Source organism: Copadichromis virginalis, linkage group LG16, assembly GCF_057382275.1.
Source record: "Copadichromis virginalis isolate Kocher_CV1m ecotype Utaka linkage group LG16, C_Virginalis_male_GT1.1, whole genome shotgun sequence".
Classification (NCBI taxonomy): domain Eukaryota; kingdom Metazoa; phylum Chordata; class Actinopteri; order Cichliformes; family Cichlidae; genus Copadichromis; species Copadichromis virginalis.
This window is the reverse complement of record NC_140633.1, coordinates 30929807-30941823: the sequence shown is the minus strand read 5'-3', so window position 1 is coordinate 30941823 and position 12017 is coordinate 30929807.

Sequence of the window (12017 nt, the reverse complement as noted above, 5' to 3'; positions counted from 1 at the left end):
CACAAACAAGGCTTGACCCGTCACTGTGCAAACTGGAGAAAGGACGTGCTTGGACTTGAACCTCACATTTCCACTGTTTGCTGTAATTTTTATGTTTTGGTGGTGTCTTTCCTGGGAGGCTACATGGAAATCATTTTCGAATCTATATTTTTGAATAGTATTCTCATCCCTGAATGCTCTTAAAACATGAATTTATTAGACCACAACCCAATGTAATCCCATCTAATCCATCATTTTATTACTGATGACACACACGAAAATATTAATTAGCTGGGTGTTATAATTTTGTGAAAGTAATTATATAAAAAAGAACATGTTTTTCACTCTATTTGGAAAGATAAGAGGTACAAAACCCCGCAGCTAGTTCAGGGTAATTTCAGTGCATTATGGACAAACTGAGCTATATTAAAAAAAGGGAAAAAAATCATTATCGCTGTTTAATGAACATCCATTGTCATCCTGTGAGTTTAATATTTATACAATGTAGCAGTGATAAACAAACACTAAGAAGATTACAGATGATTATTTTTCTCTACTTTGTTTCCTTGTTTAAAAGACTATGCTTCCACAGTGTATGCTCATGACTGCACTGAATAAATTAAACAATAAAATGTAAAAATAAAGCTGTTTTTGCATGAACGTGAGTGACTCATTTTAGATAACAAACAATATTCATGTTGATCAGTGAGCTGATGTCATTAATGACATGGGAAGCATAAAGCAGTCAATCTACAAAAAAATATAAAGTAATGGTAATTAAACATATGAGATGAGATTATGTATTAGGGAAATTTTTTAATATGTTAAACACTCACTGCATTTGTCTAAGAGAGAGTCTATCCTTGAAAGAGAATTGACATGCCATCGATGTTAGTGGACTCTTCGTGTTTTTGGCAAGAGAGTTAAATCCCTAATCAGTGATGACACTGAGAGATAGCCTGAGGCTTTATCGGGAACAATTAGAAGGAGACTGAATTTTTAAACTCAATTAACAACACCGAAATGAGTGTGGCAGAAAGTGCCACATTGGAAGATAACTTTCTCTTACTGCATGTGAATTATTCAAGGAGGATTTTTTTTCTTATAATATCGATTATTTTTGATGGAAACTGTAAAAGGTTATTATGGAGGTCTTTGGGGAGTTTCAGAATAAATGAAAAATGTGCCGTGGACATTGAATTAATCTTGATTATAACGTTGCTACAATGACCTGTGAATGGGGCGGTCAGTATTTTTTTTTTTTTACTACATTCACTTCATTCCCTGTTGAATGGACTTGAATTTAATCGTGATTACATTTACAGTCAGACAGTTAGAAACTGTTCTGTATGAGAGATGTCAAAGTGTAAAAAATGCTGCTTCGTGATCTACTATTAGGCTCTTTTTATGACAAATCTTAAGCAGCATTAACTTATGCACCCACTACAAAGATAACATATTTCTGAGCGACTGAGACCTAGAAATTTATCAGACAAGCGTTAAACTTTTAAGCTTTAATTAAAGACACCATCAACAAATGCAAAAGGAAAATTGACCCACGTAAAAGTTGATGAGAAGCAACAGAGAGAACATCATTGTGTTATAGGCCCTTATGTACTTTATTAGATTATTTTAAAAAAAAAATCAACATGCTGTAGTAATCTTCGTGTTATTGTTATACTGAGAGCGTGTATCCTGTAAAGAAGGCAGGATTGTGGTTTCCTGCAGTGCGTTTTTTGCCCTGCTGTTCTGTGTCTGGTAGAATTATAATTTAGACAGATTTACACACAGTGTGACACACATACAGATGAGTGCAGTTTAGTGATTTCTAAGATATTAGTGAGTCTGCATGTGCCCTCCAGCTAGCTGAGCTGACAGTATTGTATGGTATTCATTTGAAGTTCAAAGGGTCACAGGATGTATATAAAAACAAACAAACAAACAAGTGTGGATCACCCAACTAAAGCAAAAAAGTCTAACAATCTAAGAACTCATCAATCATTGTGTTTTTTCCTTGTGTGCAGTTTGCCATGTCAACTAATTCACAAGCTAATGTGTCTGGACTCTGTTTACAAAGTCCAGACACTGACATGCTGCATCATTGGTAGTTTAGCTCTTCTGAACTTCACAGGAAACTCAGTGTGCTTTTAGAAACCAAGTGTTTATACATGAGTTATTCATGTTTTGCCACCGATGGTGTCTGATGCATGAGTGTTGTCACTGTGACTGCTCATTTTTCGGTTAAAGCTTAAGCGCTTAATGTGGCCTTGCTGGAACGATACTTGGAGAAATCAACACTTTTACCACCACTGCTTTCATATGAATGAATGATAAAATATTATTGATATCAGGGGTGTTATTGTTTCTGCTTTAGTCACCTTCTTAGTCATCCTAACCCTCTGTTACTGATCAGATTTCTGTGTGAGACAAAAAAAACGTATACAAGCAATGTTTGTATTAGAGATGGCACGATACCACTTTTTTATGTCCGATACCGATACCGATATCATAAATTTGGATATCTGCCGATACCGATATGAATCCGATATAGTGTTTTTTAATCAACAAAACTGTTTTTTAAAATATCTTGCTGCATTTTGCAAGTCTGCAAGTTCATACTCAAGTTTAAAACAACAACTACACTAAAGCTATTCTGTTATACCTGTATACAAAAAAAATATTTCATAGTTCAGCAATACTGATCAATCTAATAAACTTAGACCTACACCATCCTCCCTATTCTGGTATTTTAAAGAGTACTTAGCGTAAATATTAAGCAACCTAACTAATAGGGTTCCAACTCCCAGCAACAACAAAATTAAATAAATAAAAAATGGGGAACCACCCCTCACGCTCCACCTCATGATGCTTAATCGACGTAATCAACCTTAATTTGATGCAGTGTGAAAAAAAATGCACAGAAATCAATTATTTTTCAAGAAATATTAAATAGATTCAACATCTTTCTTCAACAAAATTGCAGACTGCACAGATGGTACCTTCCCAAAGTAAAAAGTACTATAGCTTACTAGGGTATATATATTAGACTTAATAGTCACTATATACAGTAATTGACTTCTATTCATTTTACATCAAATTAAAACTTTGGGTGTCAGATAATTATTTATTAAAAGCTCGACATTTTAAATGAGAATAAGAAAGAAAAGTATGTCTTTGTGCCCCCTTTTCCCAGTTAATGCCCTATCGGCCCCCCTGGCTAAACTTTGCTAGATCTGCCCCTGCACAGTTACCAGCCGTCAGCTACGTAGAAAAAGATCCTGGTGTAGAAATTAATATTAAATAAATTCTAACAACAGCTTATCAAGCTTAAACGTGCTGCTGTTGTTCAGCCGCTGGTTTGCTCTTTCTGGCTCAAAGTGGACCAAAAACAAACGAGAGACGGACTCGCGACAGAAAAGCCGATCAGCTGATTTAAGCAGTTTCACGATTGAAGTAGCAGCCGGAGAGCGAGAGGCAGTCGCTTGTTAAGCTTAACGTGGGAATGCTTTACAAACATTCAGAGATGGACTTACACACTTGCTTTACTTCTCTCGGGGATAACTTTGTCGGAGATGAAATGCCAGGTTGCTAGCGAAGCTCCACATGCTATCCAGACCACCGACAGGTCCTGCATGCCACAGCTGCTCTATCACGTGATGCATATGTTCTGAGGTGAGTTACGGCGTGTTGCAAGTTTTGTGAGGTGCTTTCGTGATATTTAATGGATCGGATTACATTTTTTATTTTTCTCCGATATCCGATCCAGTAATTTAGGTCAGTATCGGACCGATACCGATACGTAATATCGGATCGGTCCATCTCTAGTTTGTATTATCTTTCATTCTGAATACTGTTTGGAAACAGCAGAAAAAAAGGCCCCAGTTCTACAGTCCAGAGTTTGATTTCATCATCACTGTTGTGCAATTCCCTGTTGTCAGTAAAACATGCCAGAATTGATAAGAATTAATAAGCTTGGAGACGTACAGTTCAGATGGGTTAGAAAATTTGGCATCAAGTTGAGATTTGACATTCTGCATTGTGACACTTATTTGTCACTGCAGCTCTAAAGCATCTAAAACATTAGCTTTTTCTTTCAGAGTTGAGTTTTCTGATATACTGTAACTCCTAATTAAGACATGCAGTATTAACCATAAAGAGCTATAAGCAGGGGTTAAAGTGGGCCTGAATGATCCGGAACGGCATGCCGCCACCTTCATTTAATGAGTAATTAAATCTGATAGGCAGGTTAATGCACATTACTATTGAACGACTTAATTTTTCATGTGCTGCAGCCTGGCATTGCTTTCAGTGATGGCATGGAGATACTTGCTCAGTAATAAGAAAATAATGACATCCCATGGCCTGCTTATAGCTTCCACACATCCTTCACATCCCTGCGATGCGTTCATGGTGCATATGTAAAGTTGCATTCGCAATGCTTAAGCATCTGGCTAGCAATACAGAATATGAACAAGCATAAACAGAGTAACCAGAGTAAAACATGTCAGTGAAACATAGTGTTTCTGCACAGTTTGTCACAAAATGTGTCTATGAGCTCAACGTACAGTTGTTTCCCCAAAAATGTTAATGCTAATACAGGACTGACAGATGAAGAAAAATATAAAAACAGAACAGAGAAAAGGATGATAGATTATTTTCAGAGCCAAGCACAGCTCAACAAGTGACATGAGACTGGAAATGTAAAGCTCACTTGTAGTGTCTTCATTCATTTTGAAATCAGATATTAGATCTATAGATGATGTGACCCTAATGGTTTTGTAAAAATTATGCAAAACATATTTGAACACCCTGATTTCTGCTAATTGGAGGTTGCATGAAAACACCAGGCAAATAGTGGAGGAGTATACTAGTTTAATGCATTAATGTGATTAATTTTAAAGTGATGTACTATTTTAGTGCCTAGAGGTTGGAAATCAGGCATTTAGCTTACATAACATCTTCTTGTATCTTGTTAAATTCAGATGGCTAAATCCACAAAGATCAGTGGATACAGGAATATAGAATTTACTGGAGTTCAAGAATCAAGAATTATTTTTATTTTTTATTACTTTGTTGGTAAATCTTAAAGTTATTTCTTACATGTAAATTAGGCTAAATCACAGTCAGATGCTCTATTTTAGTCTTTTTTAGTACTTTATGAATGTTTACAGGTCTGAGAAAACTTTCAAGACTTCATACAAACAAATAACACTTTTTAGATTTTAGGTTAAATTATAATTCCAGATTTTGATGTTCAACACATCCACAGCATTATTAGCTACACACTGTTTGTAAAAATTAGATGTATCCACTGTGCAGCACTGTGCTATCAGCTCAAAATACCACATTCTAAACTTTATTCACTGAAGTTTTCAATCTCTGTTTTTAATGGAAATGGCATTAAAGCACAGTAATTGCAAAGCTGATACCTACCTGATATCTAATATCTAGCATATTTCAAAAGCAGGTACTTTCTTATTTTCATGGATTGTTATTAGAGACCCTTCTCAAATGTGTTTACCATTTGCAATAAGCCACTTTCTTGTCACTGCATGTTCTGTGCCAGTAAATCTCTAAGCTTCTGCTATGTACTACATATTTGACACTTCATAGACAGAACCCAGCTACTTGTTATGTACAAGGATGGGGTGCTCATTGTCCTTTTCATTTTTAAAAAGGTTAGTGAGTGTCATTTACTAGAAAGTTGATTATGGTTTACAAGTTACTTAGATATGTTCAGAGATATATTTAGTTGACTACTGTTGTAAATAAAAAACAAGACATTACTTTAACTCAGATCAGCCTTAGATATGTGCATGAGATTTGAGTTAAAGCAGTGTTTTAACTCAAATCTCATGCACATATCTAAGTGTAATGGCTGTGGTGTAGTTCATGGTTTAGTCCCTGCCTACAATATTTTTTCATGCCGGTGCTACACATTTAAAAAAGGCTCATTTGTTTGATGTCTTTTAGAATCTAGTGGACTTACATGGAATGAACATTTTTACTTATTCAGGTGTCACAGTGGCAAACCAGAGCTGTAAATAATACCAATAGTGATGTCTGAATTCCAGTTATCTCCTTCAGTTGTGAATCCTGGCTTACTTAGTTATTTTTTATATTGAAATTTTTACTTGATAAAGTTTTCATACTGTGAAAACAGTTTAATGACACAGCAGCAAGAATGCTTAATGTGCTATTAAATGCATTTATTAATTTATTCAATTCAGTTTTATTTATAGAGCACCAAATCACAACAACAGTGGCCTCAATGCGCTTTATATTGTAAGGAAGACCCTACAATAATACATACAGGGAAAAACCTAATAATCATGTGACCCCTTATGAGCAAGCACTTTGGTGACAGTGGGAAGGAAAACTCCCTTTTAACAGGAAGAAACCTCCAGCAGAACCTACACCTATTGTCGCATAACTAAGGCAGGATTCAGGGTCACCTGATCCAGCCCTTACTATATGCTAACTGGAAGCTGATTCCATAGAAGAAAGGTCTGAAAACTGAAGGCTCTGCCTCCATTCTACTTTTAAATTTATAATGTGTAGTTATGAATGTTGATATTTCTTATTATCGAGACATGAGTATTTTGTACTAGATGTACTGGGCTGAGTATTTCAGATTATGCTGGGATTTTGGTGAGATTGGGATTTTTCCAAACAACTATTTCCAGGATATTGAAGAAGATAGGATAGAGCGGCAGAAGAACACAATGGCTGCCACCACTGGGGGCTAAGGAAACTGAGGTTACAACTCACTCATTAAATTTGGACAGCAGGAGACTGGGAAAACATTTCTTGGTCTGAATTTCAATTTCCTCTGTGAGATTTGGATAGCAGTGTCAGATTGGGGGGTAAACAATATGAAAACTTGGATCCATTCTGCATTGTATGAGCAGTTTAGGCAGCTGGTGGTGATGTAGTGGTGTAAGACAGCGGTCCCCAACCTTTTTTGCGCCATGGACCGGTTTATGCCTGACAATATTTTCACGGACCGGCCTTTAAGGTGTCGCGGATAAATACAACAAAATAAAACTAGTACCGGTACCGAAAAAAAGATTTATTCATAACACACGTGAAAAGACCCAGGAAAACCGAGTAAACGATAAAAACGATAACAAAATAACGCTGAAAACCGATAAAAACCCTGAAAACCATACATTTCACACCTGAGCCTCAACTCTCGCAGCCCGGTACCAAACGACTCACGGACCGGTACCGGTCCGAGGCCCGGGGGTTGGGGACCGCTGGTGTAAGAGATATCTTCTTGGCACCCCTGAGTATCAACCCATTTTCATTTTAACACCACACCCTGTAAAAGCACTTTATTTTTTCTGACAGTCTCATCATGTTGTGACCACATTGTACCCGTCATGTGATGGGGGCTTTCAGCAGGATAACACACCATGTCACCAAGCTCAGATCATCTCAACCTGGTTTCTTTAATATCACAATGGGTTCACTGTATTGAAATTGACTCCACAGTGACCAGTTTTCAATCCAACAGATCACCCTCGAGATGTGGCGGAATGGGAGATTGGCATCATGATGTGCAGCTTAAATATGGTAGAAATTATACTGACATATGTTGGGCAGTGGGACAGAGAGGATACGAACTATAAATCACATGTGTACAAGCATCTACTGATAGAGTCATGTTAATGCATGTTAGTTCTCTAAACCATTAAGACAGAGTTATACTGCCATTGTTTCCAGAGAAAACAATTAGGGCATAATTTTGTTTTGCTACAGTGCTTTCAGACTAAAACAACATTTTGAATCCTCAAATTTATTTCCGCTCTGGCAGAAAAATTATACTTAATTGTCTATCGAGTGAACCTTTATCTTTCCTTTTTATCAACACCAGTGAGAGCAAGTTGCATTAGAAATTCCTCTCTCATTCAGACAAAAAAAAGGCTTTTAATGTGAGTGTTCATTAACTTCCATTTTGCATAAACTTTGCTTTTATTTGTTTTATAATGGGCCATGTGGACGTGAACTTGGCTTCCTGTTTGTGTGAGATGGATAGTTGATGAAAAAGGTTTTGTTATGGATAGAGATAATGTATTTGAATGGAAATGCCTTCCTTCTTTGTTTTGTGCAGCACCCGCTTTTTCCTATAAAAGCACTAGATTCCACTTCAGGCTTGTTAGATGATTATGAGCTGCACAATAACACATTCAGCATTGAGGGCCTGGGGTGAAACGTACCCAGTGTCAACTCCCTGCCCCAAACATGTTGACATCAGTTCAGAGGAAAGGGAGTTTGCAGCAATTTGCCAGCGAGACCTCTCTACATGGTGTGGGGAATGTTGTCGACAAAGGATCCTCTAGGGTCCACCATTACCTCTGGACATTTTCTTTCATTGGGTGTCTTTTACTCTTTGTCTGCTACAGCATTAGTGGGATTGTCTACCTACTTTGAGTTCCATCATATCACCAAACTTGAAGAAATCATAGTTTCTGGGAAAACCTTCCCTGCTATTACATCCTGTAATATAAATCCTCTTAGAAAGTCTAAATTCACTGCCTGCAACACAGAACGTCTGAGAGAGATGTGGGGTATACCTGCAAAGCTTACAGGGAACATCACAAGTTCTGTGTATGAGATGAATAGGGAAACTTTGAAATAGCTCAATGGGACCAAAGCAGTGCTTCCATGCTGTGGCCAGTTTGACTGGGAAAAGCTGTACGACCGTTCAGCTCACTGCCTGTGGGACATGGTGAAGTCTTGTCGCTTTGGAAAGACCAGCTGCACAGCTGAAGACTTTGAGTCTGTGAGTAATTTTCTCGCTTGCCTTTGAACTTAATCCTTTCAGTAGAGGTTTTGGCCTTAAGGCTCTCACAGTTGTATGGGAGATATGAATAAACCAAGAAATATGCATATAAACCACAGTGTATTGAAGAATCAAAGACTTTCACCCCTAATTTTTTACCTGGTTTCAGAGTGTGATTGGTTTCATAAGAGATGGACAGTAGAGTTATATACACACCTTTTCTTCCAGTATAGCGAGGACATGCATATTGCCTCAATTTCGTCAAGCTCGCGGAGACTTTTTTATCTGCGAAGACAGTAACTAGACATCAAAGCGGATTTTTTTTTTCTGTTTAATATCTGCATCGTACTGTAGAATTTCCCCATTTCTCCATTGTATTTGTAGTTAGTTGTATCAGACCTGTGCTGGGTGCATTTTGTATATTCTGGAGCATCAGAATTTCTTGTGTTGAAGCTACTTTCAAAGTCAAAATGTCATATCTTTGTATATTTATAAGGCCATATTGCTCCCATTCTGTGCAGAGAAGTATTTTATCTATCAGCTGCACCAGTCTGCTAGTACAGTTTACCTCTCACCATTGCCACATCCTTCGTGTGTCCAATTACTGAAATTCACCTAGTGGAATAAACTGGAGTATCTTTTATTTAACCTTTTTTGATCTTCCTGATCACTCCAAGTTCTTTAAATTACAAGCCACATTTAACCATAAAGTTCTTTGTTTTACCTTAGTTCTTGCTGGATACATTTTTCATTTGATAATCACTACTTATGTGGAGGAATTGTAATACAGTAAGTTCTGATGATTCTTTTAAGTCTGTAGCTTTTATGAAAATCTGTTTTGCATGGAAAACTTCCACATCTAATTTTTTTTTTTTTGCAGATTAAAATATTTGTATATCAAAAGGAGAACATTAGAGAGGAGAAACATATCAACTTCTGGAAATAGTATTAAAGCATAGTGCACCAAAGTATGCACGGGGGTGGTGCTAAATTAGTTTAAAATGGGAAATCTAATTGACGAGAGCTATTGCTTGAGAAGCAGTAAAAAAAAAAAAAGGTTACTTAGCTACTATGGGATTTGTTTCCCCAATACTTATTCTGTGCCTGCAGTCCTATCCACTAAACTAATTGTATGGTTGGTACCTCATTGTATTACTCAGTCTACTCAACTCATACCTACAATAACATAACAAATAAGTGGTGAGATAAACAAAAAAAATAAATGCAAATGCACCATATGAGATTTGCTTTTTCTAAATTATTAATGGGTTTTTAGCAGCACTTAGTAACCAAAGTAATAGTCCCAAATGAGTATTTACTACATATGCTCTAAGCCCAATTTGTTCAGATGAACTCTGTGTGTAAACTCTGAAAGTCATCTGACTCTTCACCACAAAGGTTGGGTGGATTATTCTGTGGTATTTACAATCTCTTCCCATTTGATTAGAGATCTAAGAGCATCAAGGAAGATTAACTGAGCCCCTATGGTGTAAATAGTCCCACGAACCTCCTCACATCCACGGCAGCAACTCACAGGGCATTAAGTTGTGAAAACTTTATCGATAGGTTCTGTCTTCGTGGGTTTAATTAAAACCCTTCTCACTTAGAAGGCAGTGTCACTGCTCTGAGATATCTTAGTCTGAAAGGGATTCGGTTTATCATCATATTTGTCACAACCCCATGTTAATATCTGCTAAAATCTTACTGACAATGACAGTTTTGCAAATCATGTGGATGACAGCCATATCTTAAAAATATAACACTGAGGAAAGTGTTATATTTTGCCACACTCTGAAACCAGTCTTATAAAAATCTGTGCTTTTTTGCTTACTTAATTTAATTTAAAGATGTTAAAAAGTTTGCAAAACACAGCAGCAGATATTTCAGAGAAAGAATTACAGTGATGCATGGAGGTGTCACCCTTTAGGGCCAAGTATAAAGTGGAAAAATTGTAAGTTTAAATTATTACTTTGGAGAAGTCGCATCTTATACTCCCCCCGAGCCAGGGAGAGTATGTTGCTCGACACTTCCCATGTTTAAATATACTACATGGGTATTTGCTTCTCTGACCTTGTGGTCTGTGGGTTGTAATTTACCTTTTGGTTCTTAATGTGAAGTTACCAAACCTTCAATTACTCAGATGAAAATTGTGTGCCAGCTTTTTTTATTCTTCTTACTTTCTCTGCAATATGCATGTATAAAACCGTATTATATAATGAAAGATGGTGACTCTGATAGAACAGTTCGAACATCATTAACTAATGTACACCATTCAACAGATTAGTATCTGTGATGTGAAAAATGCTTTTTCCACATTGCATAAGCTGCAATAAAACCAAGCTTGAATGTTTGAATATTTCACATTTTCTTTATTCTACCCTCTTAATTACCCTTTAAATTACCCACTGATTATTGATCAATAATGTAATTATAACTTACTGAGACGATATGATCTAATTTGAAGTCAGCTTGAAAGGTAGGCAAGCGCACTTAACAATCTGGCAATGAGCGAAACTGGACAGGCTACTGGGCAAGAGAGATGAAGGATCATTTTCCTGTAGGCTTCGATACAACTGGACTTCCTTTTCGAAAGTAGAGGAGTTGCCTCCTTGTGGCCAATAGAAAGAATTCAGGTTCCTGGCAATTTTGCATAGAGTCCACTTTTCACATTCAGATTCTACATCTGTCTTTTAGACAGTGCGTGAACACACCCTCTTGGAGAGTCAAACTTTTTTGTAGTTGACTCGGGGTGAACCACTAAATTCAATTTCAAATACTGATTTGATCACTGATTCGGTGAACATGGGGACACTGATGAGTTACTGATTATCTGTGAAACAATTTCAGAATGTGTGAAGAGGAAAGATGTAAGGTTTTTCATCCCTGAGCAATATGTGACACTAGGAAATTTGATTTACTGTGTATTAAATCACTTGAGACAGGTTTGTTAGTGCAAGAAAATCTAGTCATTTTAGAAATGAAGTTAGAAGTGTGAGCGTGCTGAGGGAAGAATAAACATGGCATTGGCTATGAGGTGCTACATGTGGCACTACATTAATAATTACTTAATTGACCAATTTTAATGTTCAGCTTGAATTTGCTTTGGTTTCGAAAACAAACAAATGACTTCAGTGTAGGTTGGTGTTTTTACAAGACACGCTGGTCCTAGTTAACTAATGAAGTGTTCTTTGAGCATCCCGTCACAGCTGTGTGCAAGATATAGTTATGAAACTTTGAAAGTGAGAGATTA